Source organism: Notamacropus eugenii, chromosome 4, assembly GCF_028372415.1.
Source record: "Notamacropus eugenii isolate mMacEug1 chromosome 4, mMacEug1.pri_v2, whole genome shotgun sequence".
Taxonomy (NCBI): Eukaryota; Metazoa; Chordata; class Mammalia; order Diprotodontia; family Macropodidae; genus Notamacropus; species Notamacropus eugenii.
Genome location: NC_092875.1, coordinates 226,917,796 through 226,937,730, shown reverse-complemented (window position 1 = coordinate 226,937,730; position 19,935 = coordinate 226,917,796).

Here is a 19,935-nt window from a genome sequence, read left to right as displayed (position 1 = left end):
GGCAGTCTCTTCTTAGAACCCTCTACTCTCCCCTCATTTCCTTTCCCACAGAAAGATGAAATACTCTTTCTTTAAGAGTAGATTCACGTTGATGTCATAGAGGTTAACAGAACTTAGATGAGGCCAAAGTTTTATCTGTGGCAATAAACTTCCTCAATGCCTTGGTTGCTTAAGAAACATTCCCATAGCTACAGTTGTAAAAGTCATTTCCATCCATTTTACTCTGTTATTTTTTAAAATGATGTTACCTTGATATCTCAGCCAGGTTTCCATTTTGAACTTATTGTGGCATATAGTCAAAGACGTGTGTCTAAATACATTATTTTTTAAACTGCTTTCTAGCTGGCCCTGGAGTTCTTATTAAATCAGAAGTCCTTCTAATGGTTTGTGATTTGGGGTTTATTGAACACTGCTTTATTGAACTCCATTTTTCTTGATTTCTGCTTATCTAGTCTATTTTTCAGATTTGTTTTTCCATTTTTAACCTATATCAAATGGTTTTGGTGATTGCTACTTTACAATATGTATAATTTGAGGTCTTAGAACTAGTGCTTACTGATTCATACATTTTTATTTGATTCTTCCCCTTTATGTAATAGAGTTGTTGGTCTTCCAAATGGATTTTGTTGTCATTCTTTCTTACTTTAAAAATTAATGAGTTAAGGAAACCAGCAAAAATTACAGAATAAAGGGAAACATTATAATCCAACTCTATACGGATCTATCACTTCAGCAAAGATCTAATAAGAATGACAGATGAAGAAATAATTAATGGGTAATATAAGGAGAAATCATGGTGGACCATTTTTCTAGGCAATGATCACAAATTTTGCCCATAGAGAAGTGATTTGAGAAGAAATTATGGGGCAAAAGGGAAAATGACAGCTCTGCCATTCTGACCCCAGAGTAGAATCATGGATTCGATCCTCTATGATATATACAGAGCCCTGACATTCCCTCCAGAAGAGTACATAACATGCTTCTAATAAAAATCCCAAGAAGAATAGTGAGAAAAATGTGTTAAATTTCATATATATGATATAAACAACACATATATGTATACAATGTACATGTATGATAAATATCCATATAACACATAAGATACTTATGCTTTCATAACATATAGGTGAGCATAATTTGTGTGAATACGTATGCACATGTTGCTTCATGCATGTGCATGTGCACACATGTCTATGTGTGTATATATATGGGTACACACCTGTAGATACACTTCTCCACAGTAATGGAAGTCAGGGAAACTCAATGAATAAACACAAAAAAAGAATAAATACAAAATAACTACAAGTAAACCCTAACTTAAAACACAGTTTTGCCATGAAGAAAACTAAAATTTTGTTATTATTGTGTCATACAGAGTTGTCTGAATCTCTGTGACCACATTTAGGTTTTTTGGGAAGAAATTTTAGAATGATTTGTCATATCCTTCTCCACCTAATTTTACATTTAAGAAAAGTGAGTCAAAGAGGACTAAGTGGCTTGGCCAGAGTCACACAGCTAGTAAATGTCTGAGGTGAGATTTGAACTCAGGAAAATGTATCTTCCTGACTCTAGGTCTGGCACTTTATCCACTCACTGTACCACCTACCTATCATAACTGGAATTACTAGAAGAAATGAAACAAATTATTTTTAAAAGAAGTCTAAAATGATATTATGAATGTAAAACATGACTTCATATAAAGGAACTAAAAGAAAAATATAAATTCTAGGTAAAAATATGGTAGGAGAATTGATATCAAAATGGAAGGGACACAAAGCCTTGCCCAAATAAGAGAAACCTTGAGCATTTAAATGGACTAATGGAAGTAAATGATTCCATGACATAACAACAATAAAAAAGCATTAAAGTAGTCAAAAGACTGAAATAAAGAAGAAAATGTAAGTTATCTGATAAAAAAGAACTGACTTGAAAACTGAACTAAAATGTAAGTTTTACGAATCCACAATCAAAATGCTCTTGCAAAAAAGTGCCTAGGTATTTCTAGAGATATTGAAATAATTGTGCCATGATCTATTAGAACTAGAGGGGGGGAAATTGAATAATCAACCATTCGCTTCCTGAATAAATCTCAAATGGGAATCCTTAGGAAAATCATGGCAGATTCCAAAGCATTCTGTCAAAGAAAATAAAATACTTCTGCCAGTATGAGGTAGTAGGGATGGTGGGAAGAGTTTGATTACTGAAGAAACATAATCAGAATCACAAAAGATTTACAAACTATCACCATTTCTTAAGTACACAATATTATTATATTAGACCCACTTACCACAATCACATATTAAATATATATATGTATATGTATATATATACATATATATGTATATATATACATATATATGTATATATATAATTTAAGCATGCTCTGTCCTTTTGCATATGCTTGGCACTTGAAAGTTAGAGCTAAAATGTAAAATATCTTAGTCAATTTTCTAAAATTGTAAGATGAATTCATTGTTTCATCAACAGTGTATTAGTTTATCAGTCTTCTCAACCCTTTCAATACTTAATATTCCTTTTTTTGTTATAGTCACCAATTTGCTAAATTGAGTGTTAAAACCAATTGTTTTACTTGAGTTTTCCTAGTTATTAATGATTTGGAGCAATATTTTCTATGATTACAAATAGGTTAAAATGTTTTTAGAATAGTTGCGCATATACCTAAACCACATAGGTTGAATGAATTTTCTTTGTTGGTAATAACACCATGAATTTATTTATATGCATTTTGATGTATCTTGTAAGATGAACTCAGCAATTTTATTAATTTTATGCATATATTGGAGGGATTGTTTCCATTTCCATCTATTGTTTCCATTTGGCTATTGTAATTACTTCATAAAAATATTTCTGTCTTGTGTGGATTTATTTTGGGGATATTGTGCTAATCAAAGTTTTAATTGTTTAAACTAGGTTTTATAGCAAAAAATACTCACTTCCATGAATTTTCTTAATTAACAATGTCTTCCATAAATTATAATTTTGCCACTTTGTTTCTACTATAAATTTCTATAATTAAAAATCCTATGATTGGTATTTCTAGCATTACTAGAAATTAACCAAGTAATTACTGTAATTATTACTTGTTTTCCTGATGTTGAATTTTCCTACGTACAGTGAATCATAATACTATATTATGCTCTACTATAGAGCAATATTATATTGTTCTAATTCTTTGACATTAAGATAAACATCTTTCGACTATATATTAGTTATCTGCATCAAGGATACTCACTTATTAACCCTCTATCTTTGCTATATCCCAACCTGGTTTATGTATTAATGAAACATTTTTCTCAGGAATTAATTTTAAAAAAATTGTTTCAAAACTTTTGAGAATAATTTGACTACCCTATTAAGTTATCTTTAAATGTTTTGTGGAATTCAAGTATAAGTTAATCAGACCTAAAGTTTTTTCTTTCTTTATTTTAGCTCTTTAAATACATATAAGTATATTCATAAATAGATGAATATATGTACATATATGTATATGTATATATGTATACACATATACATGCACACATATATAATTTACCCTTAAGGACTAAGTTAGAATCTCTCTTCTAATCTATTGATTTATTACATATATTTTTTTCTTAGAGGTAATAATTTACTTTAAATTCTGGATCTTGCTTGGATATTATGATAATTTGTGATTATTCTTTTCAATTTATTTTTTATTTGCTGTGATATATATTGTTCATTTTAAAATGTATTTCCTATCCGTGATTTTGTGATGTTACCTAATGAGTGGTTAATCTTTTCAAAGAGACAAGTTTGATTTTCTCATTTCTATTTTCTTTTTCGTTCATCTTTTATATATTTCTCTCTAAACTTCAAAAATACATCTTATGATTAATTTCTATGTATTTGTTGATTCTCAATTTTAATTGCATACTTATTTCATAATCATCACTTTTCCATTTTATTAAAGTACTATTTCAGAAATAGATTTTTCCTGTCATCATTATATCTCATAGCATTATTTTCTTTTGCATAATAATTTTTGATGGTGTACTTTTCCATTTGACCCATTCATTAGGAAGCTCACTACTATTTCTATTTTGATCCAAATATTTTCTTGTTTCCCTTATTTTAGTTGCTTTTTGATCTTTGAAGAATTAATCTAGTATTTTTGATTTTTAGTACATATTTATCATATCTCTATGCCCTAAAGCTTTTCCTTTTTTGATGCAAGTAACATAGAATATTGAGAAATACATTGACATCCATATGCATCTCTTAGCAAATGTCATCTTTTTTTCAGATCTAACTTCTTTTTTAATTTAGTTATTTCTACATTTTCCCACATTTAATCTCTCTTGTTTTAGATTTATTCAGTTCATTGTGGAACTTTAATGTCTCCTATAATCCTGTTGCTATCTATGGCTTTTGCAATTCTGTTACCTTTTTCTCTTTGTAAATTTAGATGTTGTGAATGCTGGCTCAAATATGCTTGGAATTTTTCATGTTTCTTTTTCTATGGGAAATTTATACAATATATTCACCTATTAATCTCTCTTCATATCATGATTTCTTTTTAAGATTCCTCTAATTGTATGAGTACAAATCCTCCCCTTTCTTTGACATCATCTGATATATAATATACTTTGTAAAAAGATTGCATTTTCATAATGATGTATCTCTTCCTCTAGATGAACTTATACATTAATTTTTTGCATTTTGCTATTACATGTACACATATATACATACATATACATGTGTGTGTATTTATACATACCTATATATACACACACATACACACACACGCACATATGAAGAAAAAGAGAGAGATTCCATTTTTATTTAAGTTCTCCTTGTAAGGTAGATGTTTTGCCACATTCGATACTTTTGTATTAATTTCTATTGTCCTTTTTGCTTTAACACTTTTCCATTAAAATTAGTTTTGCGTACACTACTGTTGTGATGGTGTATTTCCATGGATTCTTCTATTATGGTCTCCAACCTTCCACTATTTAATAACCTCTTCTAAGTTCCTTGAGCATATTTCTTCTTTATTCTCATGGTCACCCATGAAAGTATTTTGAATCCCTTATCTTTTTTTTTCCCATGGCATATTTTTTCAACCTTAATCTATACTTGTTTTATCACATGACAAATTAATGGAAGTTTATTCAATTTGCAAAGGTAGACGTGTTCAATGAAAACAATGTTGTAGGAGTTTCTTTGTGTCTTGAGTCATGACTATTGATTTTCATAACTAAGGGCAATTTGCCAAATATCTAGTTCTTTACCTTCCCTAACAAACTGGATATTAACTATCCTTGAATTCCTACTTCTGTGTCCTAGGGTAAGATGATATCTAGCCATATTCTTTATCTTTTTTTCTAAATTGGAGAGGTTTGTAGAAAACAACTATTCTGCCATCTTGCCAATGAGATGGTCCTTTTTTAATGGTCTTTCAAAGATTAGATATTAATTAATTAATTTTTCTGAGTATATACTCTCAGAAAAGAATGGAATGTAGGGAATATTTTCTTTTATGAGACAATTTTCTTCAAGGAACTAAGGTGTGAGATTTTTCATTATTTTTGACAATATAGTGTTCAAGTGCCAGATTATACACTTTTGAAGGTGGGGAAGACATGTTTTATCCTTGTAGCCTTGAAAAGTTTAGCTTAGTGTCATATGCAAATTATTAGTTCAGCAAAATCTTTGGTAAATTACTATTAAAAGGGAACTGTTTCATATTTTGTGGTATTTTGAAATACCACAAGGTATTCCACTGAGGTCCTTAAAGTGAAATTAAATGGGTGTAATTTTTTGGATAAGGCCATGCATCAGTTCAACTGTTCCAAAAAAAATTTGTTTTCTTTTGAACATAAGAAAAAGATCTGTTGGAGATTTATTTAAATAGCTCTAATTTAAACTCTATGATGTAATGATGAACTTATCTGAGAAGTAATATATTATGCTTCTTTAACTTAAATATCAGAACACATTTATAATTATTGTCACAAAAAGTAAAAGAAAAAGAAAAAGAAAAAACAAATGCACAGCCAAATCAGTATTCAGTTTCTAACTTTATTCTTTCTAACTTTATTCTGTAGAATACTACCATACAAGTACAGGGCATGAAAAAACAAAAACCTTCTAGTTCTTTTCTGAGATAAAAATACGAAGAAGGACAGAGTGTTAAGGATGCAGAGATTTCAGGTTCTATCCTATTTTGGCGAAGGTCATCTTTAGAGAAAGGTTAAGTCTTCAGCATTTCTTTGATGATTTGTTCTAGAATTATTGGAGACTGAAGCTGGAATCCATCCTTCTGTTTTAACTGAGGATAATAATTCCTACAGTACCTTATTCATTGGACTTTTGTACATATCTAAACACTCTGCAAAACAATACAATCTGGTGAAATAATCAACTTGATTCTGTATCATCTTCTAATTGATCCTAATAATAATTAATTGAATTTGCCCCGTTACTGACTCTTTGTCAGTAATTTACTGGCATAATGTCATTTACTGACATCGTTATTTGTCTCTAAACTTAGTTCAAAAGTTCAACTGTTCTGTAATGAATTGAGTTTAGAAATCCAGTTCTCTTGGTAATCACTGTTTTATTCTTTCTTCCAGGAAATCTATTATTTTTAAGGGATGTGGGTGGACACCAGGGAGTCTGGTCTACTATCCTCATGCCACCAAGCTATCTTTCAAGGATGTTTGGTTTGTTGTCCAAAGAAATCTGTTCTACTTTCTCTCATCTTGAAGGCAGACTCAAAAAATGAACATTTCTTAGTTACAGGAAGGAAGGTTGTTGTCAGTCTCTTATTCTTGATTTCCAACCAGCTGTATTGTCCTCCCATGCCTCAGCTCTGTAATCAATCATGTTGATTTCACCATTGATGATGCTGAACTCTTTAGTCAATCCAAACTTGTTCCCTTACCTCAAAGTCCTGTCTTCGTTCTGTACTCCCCAGTTATAAACCCATAAAAGATAACTGTCTCCCTCTTTTGGGTCTTAAGTTTGCTGAGGAAGCTGAGATCTTATTTATTGGTAAATTTAAGCTTTATTAGTAAATTGTGCTGAAAACATTGTGCCTCGGTTTACCTTATATTTACCATAACATTTGAATGCCAAGAAATATATTATGAAGAAAAGACAATAAAGGGCTGCATAAAACTCTAATCTTATGCTCATTAGTTTTTAAAATAGAAAATACATGAAGCTCAGGGGAAAAGAAAGAAATAAGAGAGATTATTATTGCTTTATCATTGAGAATTCTTGTTCCTACACTTCTTTATTATTTTGGCATACACCAGATAATTCTCTAGGGTACCTTCAAGCTTCTATGATGTGATGAACCTCTTCACTTACTGATCTAGCATTTAAGAAATATAAACGATGATATTGCCAAGATCATTTACAACCAGAAGCTTTTAGTGACTCAACAGAATCAGAATAGCAAGCTTTTAGGTCAAATTAAACCTAACCCACATTCCCTTGAAACAGTGGTACAATCCTGGCATTTAGGAACTTGTAATTTTTATATCAAGAGCTTACTTAATATTATTTGAAACTATGCTTAGAAACAGTTTACTGCTATTTGAAAACTCTTCTACATAAGGTTTGTTTTTCACCATAAAGTTTTTTAAACTATTTTTGGCAGGAGATAAAATATAAAATTTTAGTACTGTAGCAGCTTTTTATTTTTGTTTTATTTAGGCCACACATAGATGTCTAGTCACCTGTTGATACATTAATATTATGCTTATTGTCGTCAGTAAAAGCTTCATGCCTGCTTCAGGGCATAAACAAACCATTTCTTGGCATAAAGAGTGTTCAGTGAAATTGGAGGAGTGGACCAGTTTTAGTAAGACATGTACAAATATGGTTTTAAATCAAATACCTGAGATTCTAAGTCTATGCATGTAATCTGCTCTGTGATATTTGTTCTGCTTTTAAAAGAATGATAATCAAATTTGTATCAAATGAATATTTTTGTTGGATATTACAAATTAATATTAAAAATTATGATCTATTATTGTTTGAGTACCAGAAGAAATATTTGAAAAATAACTCTGAGTAAATTGAGAGATAAACGAGTTTGGACTTGTTTCGTTGTAATGTTTTGTCATAAACACAAAGTAAAGACCTTTATCTAAGATACTACTATTGTTTTTGAGAACAAAATAATTTGTATTACAACATATATAAAAAAGAGATTTTTAATTTGGAAACTGCAGTTCAGTCATGCCTGTGTTATATGCAACCTTCCTTGGAGATGGTATTCCAAATATTTTTCTCATAGTGAGAAAGGGGATGAGTAAAGTACCCTTGTCATAGCAGTGGAAATGGGGTGGGGTCACTTGCTGTCACTATTGTTCAAGGAAGTTGTGGGGTAGGGTTTGAGAGAGAGTACTGATGGTAAAAATGATATCAACCCTGTCCATCTCTTTGGGTTGCCACTTCTGTTGTACTATTACCAAGTACCATGAGTTTATCTAAACTTCTGTGGTTTCTGCTCTCCCTAAATCCATGATTTGGTATTGAATTTAAAAAAATTTGCTACTTATTTATTGTCCCTTTAAATTTAGAAATACTAAAATTATGCTGACACATCATTCAGTCTATCTATCTATCTATCTGTCTATCTATCATATCATCACATATGATTTTTTTTTACCATATAAGAATCATTACAAAATTATAAACTGAAAGGTGGAAGGGACACTAGAAGTTAGCTAGTCCAAAATTCTCTTTTTCTAGATTAGAAAAATGAGGTTCAGGGAATGTTTTTAAGTTGGCCATGATCAAACCAGGAGTAAAGCCTCAGAGGCAGTTGGTCTATGAGATACAAATGATTTTACCTGTCTTATAGAAGTATTGAATAAGAAATAAAGATGTAAAATAAATTTGAGAATTCAGGAAATAAACAAAAGCCAATGTAAGCCAGGTCAATATGAATGAATTCAAATATGTTAAATATTGACTATATGAAAAACTCTATGTATATTGCTTGGGATATAAATAGAAAAGCCAGAAAGTTCAAGGTTTCATATTCTAAGCAGGGGACATATAGGACAATTCAGATACAGTGGAGGTGAATATACCTGTGGTCCTTAAGGTGCAGCATTTAAGGCTGAATGTATATTGCATTCTCTTTACCTTAGTTCTCATTGATAAAACTATGACATTACTGATGTTGACCCACTTGGTGCTAAAGAAATTGGAGCACTTTGGGTGCATATTTGGTGCAATAAAAAATTATTTTTCTTCATCTTCAATAATTGTACATTCTATTGAGTTATAGGTGGTACCATCTGCAAAGGTTGATGCCAAGTCCTGTATACAAATAATTTTTCCCTTAGGCATTAGCTGTAATACCTTGTAATGTGTTCATCCTTCGTTGCTGAAGAAGACCATGCCATCAGAGAAATAATGACATGACTTGCACTTGACTTTATTTTTAAGTGAGGAAGGATTGTGCAGGTCCCCAGCCTCACTTCTCTTCCAGACCTATCTGAATCCAGTGACCAGATATTCATCAGGATGACTGGAGATGACCCAGAATGAGGCAATTGGGGTTAAATGACTTGCCCAAGGTCACAAAGCTAGTGAATGTCAAGTGTCTGAGGTGGGATTTGAATTCAGGTCCTCCTGACTCCTGCACTGGTGCTCTATTCATTGCACCACGTAGCTGCCCCAATACCTTGTAGTGGTGCTTATCACAATGCCTAGCACTCAGAGGACATTTAAAATTGTTTATTGATTCACCAAATGAGGAATATGTTAATATTCCCACAGTTCTTAGCTAACTGTCCATGGGTGGCAGATGACTAGTGATTGATATTGGCGACAGAGTGGATGTTGACCCATTTAAACAGGGGCTTCTCCCTAGGTGATGACTTTGAGGAATAAAACTGGAGGTATGGCAGGTGGCCTTGGTGGGTTGTTCTATTGTTCAGGTTCTTGGACTTCCTACATTGGGTCAGAGCAGTGATGGTGGTCAAGAAGGCAGTGATAGTTTGAACAACCTGGTGCATTTACACTTTGGCTAATCTGACTCACCTGCTCTTAGTTGGTTTGTGGTGGGTTCCATTAGGGGAAGGGATGGACAATCTTTGTCATTGATTTTTCAGTTCTATTCACTAGCATCATTACCAGAATATTTCTTTGACAATGCTATGGCTTAAAACTTCAGGATTAGAACTGCTGCTATACTTATGAGAAAAGTAATATGTGAACCTTAGGAAAATGAATATATGAAGTAAGTGAAGGAGCCACTTAATGGGGCTTAGCACAGTATTTTGCACATAGTAGGCACAGGATATTTATTAGAAAATGAGGGAATAAGGATGGAAGCAAGATGATGGAGAGAAAGCAAGGACTCTTCTGAACTCTTCCACAAATTCTTTCAGACACCTCTAAAAGGAGAATGTGAACAAATTTTAGAGTGACAGAATCCACTAGGAGACAGAACTTGCATATTTTCAGGCCAGGACAGCCTGAAAGGTCGATGGAAGGGATCTGTTACACCAGGTTGGAAAAGGGCAGAGTACACAAACTGTACCAGCACAGACTAGGCCATATTGGAATGAGAAGAGTCCTGGGCATACTGAATCACCACCAGCAGTACTGATTCCCAAACCTAATTAAAGGGTGTAAAGGGAGAAGAGGAAAGGAGGGAGCAGAAAAGGGTAAATTATATCACAAGAAGAGGCAAAAAAATATTAAGGGGAAAGAAGAGAGGGAGAAGAACACTGTTTGAGCTTACTCTCATCAGATTTGGTTCAAGGAGGGAATAACATACTCAGTTATGAATGGAAATCTAACTTATCCTACAGGCAGTAGGAGGGAAAAGGGGAAAGAAAAAGGAGGGGTTGTTAGAAGGGAGGGAGGAAGTAGTAAGGGAAAAAGAAAAGAGAAAAGAAGGGACTAATAGGATGGAGGGAAGATTGAGGGAAGCAATGGTCAAAAGTAAAACTCTTGAGGAGGGAGAGAAGGAAGAAATAAAAGCATACAGTGAGTGGACAGGATGGAGAGAAAGACACAGATAGTAATTACTGTGAATGGAAATGGGATAAACTCTCCTGTAAAATGGAGGCAGATAGCAGAAGGAATTAAAAACTACAATCCTGCAATATGTTGTTTACAAAAAACACATTTGAAACAGGAATACAGACAGGTTAAAGGTAAAAGGCTGAAGTAGAATGCATTATGCTTCAGCTGAAGTAAAAGAAAATTCAGGAATAGCAATCCTAATCTCAGACAAAGCAAAAGCAAAAATAAATCTAATCAGAAAAGATAAAGAAGGAAATTCTATCCTGCTAAAAGGCACCATAGACAATGAAGTAATATCATTACTAAAGATATATGCACTAAGTGGTATAGCATTCAGAATTCTTAGAGGAGAAGTGAAGGTAGTTACAAGAAGAAATAGACAACAAAGCTATACTAGTGGGGGATCTCAACCTCCCCCTCTCTGAACTTGATAAATCTAACTTCAAAATAAACAAGAAAGTTGTTAAAGAGGTGAATAGAATTCTGGTCAAGGTAAATATAATAGAGAAAAGTGAATGGAGATAGAAAGGAATATGCCTTTTGTTCAGTGGCAAAACTATCAAAAATATTTTATAAAGCTAGAGAAAGTGATTTTGGAATTCATCTGGAAAAACAAAAGGTCCAGAATATCAAAGAAATTAATGAACAGAAATGCTAGGGAAGGTGGTCTAGCCATACCAGATAATAAATTGTATTATAAAGTAGCAATCATCAAAACTACATGGTACTGGCTAAGAAATGGATGGGTACATCAGTGGAATAGTTTAGGTACATGAGGCACAATAGTCAGTAACTATAGCAACCTACTGTTTGATAAACCCAAAGACCCTAGCATCTGGGAAAAGAACTTACTGTTTGACAAAACTGCTCAGAAAAATGGACAATAGTGTGGCAGAAACTGGACATAGATCAATGCGTGATGTCATATACCAGAATAAAGTCCTAATGAACACATGATCCAGGTACAAAGTCTGATACTATTATTAAACTAGGGGAGCAAGAAATGGTTTATTTGTCATATTTATAGAGAATGAAGCAATTCATGACTCAACAAGAGATAGAGAACATTGTGAAATGCAAAATAGATAACTCTGATTACATTAAATTGAAAAGGTTTTGCACAAACTAGACCAATGCAATCAAGATTAGGAGGGAAGCAGAAAACTGGGAAAGAATTTTTACAGCTAGTATCTCTGATGAAGGTCTCATTTATAAAATATAGAGAGAACTGAGTCAAATTTACAAGAATACAAGTCATTCCCCAAGTGATAAATGGTCAAAGGATATGAACAGGTAGCTTCCAGAGGAAGAAATCAAAGCTATCTATAGTCGTATGAAAAATATCCTCTAAATCACTATTGTTTAGAGAGAGGCAAATCAACACCACTCTGAGGTACCACATCACTCCTACCAGATTGGTTAAGATGACAAAACAGGAAAATGATACATGTAGAAGGTATTGGGAGAGTTGGAACACTAATTCATTGTTGGTGGAGCTGTGAGTTGGTCCACCCATTCTGGAGAGCAATTTGGAACTATACCCAAGGGCTATAAAAATGTGCATATCCTTCGACACATCAATGCTGCTTCCAGGGCTGTATCCCAAAGAGATCATAAAAACAGGGAAAAGATCTACAAGTACAAAATATTTATAGCAACTCTTTTTGTGGTGGCCAAGAACTGGACATAGAAGGGATGCCCATCAATTGGAGAATGGCTGAACATGTTGTGGTATATGAATACAATGGAATACTATTTGGCTATGAGAAGTGATGAGCTGGTGCACTTCTGAAAAACCTGAAAAGACTTACATGAACTGATGCTGAGTGAGGTGAGCAGAGCCAGGAGATTGTTATACACAGTAACAACCACAGTGTTTGAAGACTGTTTTTTGACAGATAGCCCTTCAAAGCAAATGCAAGGACCTAAAACTCATGATGCAAAATATCAATCACATCCAGGGAAAGAACTATGGAGTCAGGAGGCAGAATGAAGGAGACTACTGTCCCCTTTGTTATGTTATGTTTTATTTTCTTTCTTTCATGATTTCTCCCATTCATTTTAATTCTGCTATACAACATGACTGATGAATGTGAAAATCTCTTTAATAGGAATGTATGTATAGCACCCATATAAGATTGGGTTAAGAAAGTGAAATTTTGCTCCCTCTCCCAAAATGCAAGGGTGGGAGTACTTTCTTTACTCTTCTACTTTTTAAGGGATATTCCTAGTGAGCAGACCCATAATTTAATTACTATAGGGAATCTTAAGGTGTGGAAACTCATCCCACCTATGTAGGTCAACCCTGTTTCTTTCACTTCTAGTATTAGTGAATTGCTTGGAACACCAAAAGGTTAATTGACTTTCTTAGGGACACAATATATATCAGAGGAGAGACTTAATACTGTTTATCCTGACATTGATGCTGTCTCTCATGAAGTATTCTCCTTTTAGAGAGAAAAATATTTTGAATTCCTGAACTAGCTAAAGGTGGTTCCATTTTAGTTAATTCTTTAAATACAAAATTGTTTTAAAATATATTTTAAGAAGTTGCCTGATTCTTCAGTTAGTTCTCGCTACATCATTTTAACTTTTAATATTCTTATTTATATAGCTATTCCCATAGTAGATAAAATGTAATATCCTTGAGGGCAAGGATGTTTTTTCCATAAATTCCTTATCATGTAGCTGTAGATAGATGAAGGGACATGTGTATGTCCTTATATGTATGTGTGAATATGTGCATAGGTATATATGCATATTTACATATTCACAAACATTAAATATATTCATACATATTGCACACATGTACATACATATGTGATCGTGTGTGTATTTATTCAACAAGACAATATGTGTTACAAAGACCAAACACCTTTGAGCTTTACTACTTGTTTGGTTTTGGCAACTTCGCTCTCCTGACACTCAATTTCCTCACTTGTAAAATGATAGATTATGACTAGATGGCCTTTGTAGTACTCTCAAATCAATTTAAGACCTTAGGCTATTTCCAATGACATTAATTCCAATGTAAAAACTTACAATTTTTATGTGGGAAATGAAGGTCATATAATTTAATGTTGAAAGATTATTACTACCACTTTATTTTATAGTTCAAGAAAATGAGAACTAGAGAAATTAAGTGAATTCCCCAATATTAAATAAATGGCAAGTAGCAAAGTTGCAAGATTCTAATCTAGAACCTCTGAGTTCAGATTCTGTGCTTTGTTTTATTTTTTAATTTGCTAAAAATAATAAAAAAATTCTAAAAAATCAGTACTCAAAGCAATTCACTAAAAATTTCTAAAAACATGTCTAAAAGAATTTATCTGCTGCATTCAATAGAATTAAGTATTAAATAATTAAAATATAAAACCCTTTATCTAAAAAGGTCTCACAGAAATAAAACAAAGTTTTGTTTTTAGATGAATCCAGAATTATAAAGCTATGATTTCAATGACAACAATCATGTATCATCTATCCTTCTATCTACTGTATATTTTAAAAGTCTGTTAAAATTCACACTTTTGGGGATGAAATGTGGATTGAGATGCAAGGAGGTATTTTCATTTGCCTAGGGATTTTCACAAACCCTTTTTCTTCCAACGCAGTTCTCAAAGGCTACAGTTTCACCACTCTCACATCTGTCCAGCAAAATATTTCTACGTTCTATATTCTCTTTCAGGCTACTTGGCTATTTAACTGTTCATTTGACTTGATACAATAAACAACATTTTATTACATTTTATCCTCAGCCATATTTTCATTTAATGAAGAGAAAATGACATTAAGCTTTACATAATATTCATATGGGTCTAAATTCCCTGATATATCACCTGTTTTATTGAAACTAGGCATTTAGGTTTTTATTAACATAACTTAGCTTTTTTTAGGGTTGCTGGGTATAAACTAAGCCAACATATTTAAGAACTGTCATCTTCCCCAAGTCTATGGTGCTGACTAATTTCTTTGATCTGATCTATTGGAGAAACTATGCTGTCAATGTTAACTGAGATGAGTTCTCCCAGGGTGTTCCATCATGAAGAAAGAAGAAAACTGTTCATAATGGTTTGAGGAGGCAACCAAGAATTGAATACAGACAAGAAGAGTAAGAAATTCTATGCTAGTCCTTCAGAAAAGTACAAGTGAAAAACTGGAAATGCAAGTGGCCAAGAATGCAGAAATTAATTGTTTTTTATAGAATTTTCTTGGAAATGAGATCCTGAAGAATGTAGTGATAAAGAGATGTAGAAATCTGGAATTTTTAACAATTTTAAAATGTCTTTTATAACTTTCTTATTTGTTTCAATTCCTATTTTTTCCTCCTATTTGTTTAAATGCATTTTAAATACAATTAATATCAAACAAATTTGGTTATATTAATTTGAAATAAAAATTTCATCCTATTATGTCTTTCTTTTACAAATTCATATAGTTCGGTGCTTCAGTGGATAGAATTTTGGACTTGGAGTCAGGAAGGCTTGAGTTCCAATCTGCACTCAGACACTTAATGGCTATATGATCCTGGACAAATTTACCTCAATTTCTTCAACTATAAAAGGGGATAGTAATAGCACTTACTTCATAGTGTTTTTGAGGCTCAAATGAAATAATTTACTGCTCATACCATATAGTAAACATTTAATAATGTTTCTTCCATTCCTTTGTTTCCTTTTAAGTGGCAAAGAATGGTCCTTTGAGGTATTTTAAATTTCTGGTCTTTCTAGCATTGAGAAGTTACTCATACTGATATGTGAGATGCATTGTATTTTCATGTATATCATATCTCTTGAAAAATCATAAAACTTGAGCATGAGAGCCATCTTTCATATGTCATACCTTTGGTAAACTAGCATAGTTCTCAGTACACAATATATGTGCATAATATGTAACTTTTGGATTAAATTTAGTGACACAGCAGAGGAAAATATACCTAATAAGGCTTCCAAATAATCACTGCTATCTTGACTAGATGCCATTTAAGTTTCCTTATAATTCTAAATATCTAAGGGCAAAGCCTTGAAGAAAACCAGCCTTGAAAGTTTGTAATGAACTAAAGAAATGAACAAAAGTGGTAAAAAAGAGCAAATTGTTTTAAGGACAGATAGGTGATAATGATACATCTAAAGCTACATGGATAAAAAATATCAAGAGAAAGTATGATCACTACTATCAGAGATCAAGAGCATTAAAGATTGGAGGACTTCCAGGAACCAAGATGGAGGAGTAAGTAGTAAATCACTGTCACTCTCCAATATTTTCCTCTAGAAAATTTTTTTAAAAAGCCCAGAAAATAGCACTCCTGGAAAAATCCTGAGGAAAAGACAGGGTGGAGCAATCTTTTAGTCTGGGAAACTTGGTGGATTGGCAAGAAGATCTGTCTCACTTGGGGAAAGGTGCATCCCATTACAAGACAGGAATCTGCCCAGCAAGCAGGTGACAGGCCTTACTGCAGCAAACCAGAAAAGATCCTGAGCCCCAGGATGGTGGATCAGACAAATGCCAACACCTGGACCCCCCATGTGCTTTAATATAGCTAGGAGAACCAGCAGACTCCAGTCCAAAGAACTGCAATGTGGGCTTGTATAGTCCCTGGTGGGGAGGCATCCTCCAGGGCCTGAACTTCCTTGTGCTCTGAAGCAGCCCTAAATGGGCTAACATCCTCCAGAGGCCAGACCTTCATTTGCTCTAGCCTAGCTTGGTTAGGGCTGGCATCTTTAGTGGTCTGACCTACCTGTACTCTGGTTCAGCCTCAGAGAGGCAGGTGTCCTCCAGTGGCCAGACCTCTAGGTGCTTCCGGTGCTCTAGGTGCATTAGGGAAATGTAGGAAATGTAGGAAAAAACTCAACTGATCTCAACACATGCCAGACACCACCACTACGACCCCTGCTCGGCATCAGCTAACCTGCAAAACCCCTGCAACCTTGAGTTGCCAGCATCTGAGGCCTCAGCACACAAAACTAGTAACTAGGCCTCTGGTCACCAGCACAAAATGCTTGAAACTATGCCCTCTATGCCCCAGAGCTCAACTTTAAAAGACATGGAATAGACAAACAAGTTGAGCAACAAAGCAAAACCAAACACTGATCATAGACAGGTTTTTGTGGGGACAGGGAATATCAAAACACAAATTCAAAAGAAGACAACACTGTCAATAAACCATTATCCAAAACCTCGAAGGGGAATATTATTTGATCTCAAGCCCCAAAAGCCTTCTTGGAAGAGCTTGAGAAGGATTTAAAAATCCAAATTAGACAAGTAGATGAAAAATTTTGAAAAAAAATGAGAGGTATGCAAGAGAAAGTTAACAGCTTGGGAAAAAAAGGACAAAAATTGATGGCAGAAAACAATTCCTTAAAAAACAATTGGCAAAAAAATTCCAATGAATAAAACATCTGCTTAGAAAGTAGAATTGGCCCAATGGAAAAGGAGGCACAAAAATTCACCAAAGACATTCCTTAACAATTAGGATTGGGCAAGTGCCTCCATGACTCTGAGACTTCAAGAATCAGTCAAACAAAATCAAAATAATTGAAAAATTTAAGCAAATGTAAAATACCTTTTGGAAAACAACTGAGCTAGAAAACAAATCTAGGAGTGATAATTAAAAAATATTATTGGTCTACTTGAAAACAATGATACAAAAAGAGCCTGGAGAGTATCGTTCAAGAAATTATCATGGAAAACTTCTCTGATGTTCTTGAACCACAGGGTAAAATAGTCATTGAAGAAATCATAGGCACTTCTTGAAAGAGACCCTAAAATGAATGACAATAATGAGACAATGTACCAAAAATGATGGAAGGCAGCCAAAGCAATTCTGAAGGGAAATTTTATATCTCTAAAGGCTTATAACAATAAAATAGAAAAAAAGAAATCAATGAATTGGGCATGCAACTAAAATAGTAGAAGAAAAAGAAATCAAACATCTCCAATTAAATACCAAATTAAAATTCTGAAAAGAAAAGAAGGGTTTGATAAAATTGAAACAAAGGAAACTACTGAAGAACTAAATGAAACTAAGAACAGGTGTTATGAAAAAAATCAAATTAGATAAAATTTTGCTAATTTGATTCTTTTAAAAAAGAAGAAAAATAAATTGCCAGTATCAAAAATGAAAAAAGTGAGTTCACCAAGAATGAAGAAGGAAATTAAAACAATAATAAGAAATTATTTTACCCAAATGTATGTACATAAATTTGACAGTCTTAATGAAATGGATGAATATTTACCAAAACATAAATTGTTCAGATTAAAAGAAGAGGAAATAAAATACTTAACCCCATTTCAGGAAAGAGAAATTGAACAAGACTTCACTGACCTCCCCAAGAAAAAAAAATTTCTTCGAAGCCAGGAGCATTTCCAAGTGAATTCTACCAAACATTTAAATAATTATTAATTCCAATACTACATAAAGTATTTGGAAAAAATAGATGAAATAGGAGTATTGTCAAATTCTTTTTATGGTACAAATATGATGCCAATACCTAAACCAGGAAGTCAAAACAGAAAGAAACATTATAAACCAATTTCCCTAATCTATATAGATGCAAAAATTTTGAGTGAAATATTAGCAAAGAAATTATAGCAACAGTTCATGAGGATAATACACTATGATCAGGTGCGATTTATACCAGGAATGCAGGAGTGGTTTAATATTTGGAGAACTGTCAGCATAATTGACCATATCAACAATAAAACTAACAAAAACCATATGATTTTCTCAGTATATGTAGAAAAGACTTGACAAAATAAAACACTCATTCCTATTAAAACATTAGAGGACATAGGAATCAATGGAGTTTTCCATAAAATGATAAATAGAATCTATCTAAAACAACCACCAAGCATTGTATGTAATGGGTATAAATTAGAAGCATTCCAGTAAGTTCAGGGGTGAAACACCACACATGACCATTATCACCACTGTTTTTCAATATTGTACTAGAAATAATAGTTTTAGAAATAAGAAAAGAAAAATACATTGAAGAAATTAGAATGTATAACGAAGAAACAAAGATATCACTTTTTTCAGATATAATAGTATAGTTACAGAATCTTAAATTATTAATTAAAAATATACTGGTAATAATTAAAAACTTTACCTGTGAACAGATCCAACAATTCTGGAGAGCAATTTGGAACTATGCCCAAAGGATTATAAAACTATGGGTGTCTTTTGACTCAGAAATACCCCTTCTAGTTCGATATCCCAAAGAGATCATAAAAATGGGAAAAGGACCCAAATGTCGGAAAATATTTATACCAGTTCTTTTTTGCAGTGACTAATAATTGGTAATTGGGGAATGACTGAACAAGTGGCATATGCATGTAATGGAATACTATTGGTCCATAAGAAATGATAAACAAGCAGATTTCAGAAAACCTTGGAAAGACATGCATTTTTGCTGAATGTAATGAGCAGAACTAGGACAACATTGTTCACAATTACAGCCACATTGTGTGATGACTAACTTTGCTAGACTTCACTCTTCTCAACAATGCAATGATCTAAGACAATTCAAAAGACCTCATGATGGAAAATGCTACCCACATCCAGAGAAATATCTATTGCGTCTGAATGCATATCGAAGCATACTATTTACTTTTTCTTTTTTGTCTGTTTTTTTCTTTCTTGTGTTTCCCCCTTTTGTTCTGATTCTTCTTTAACAATGTGACCAATGTGAAAATATGTTTAATGTAATAATACTTTCATGTCCTCTATCAGATTGCATGTCATCTTGGGGAAGGGTCGTGGGTGAGGTGGGAAAATTTGGAACACAAAATCTTATAAAAGTGAATGTTGAAACCTAAAAATAAATTAATTTTAGAAAATGGTTGAGGAATGTAAAAACCTATTGTATTTTTATTACAGAATCACTGGTAACA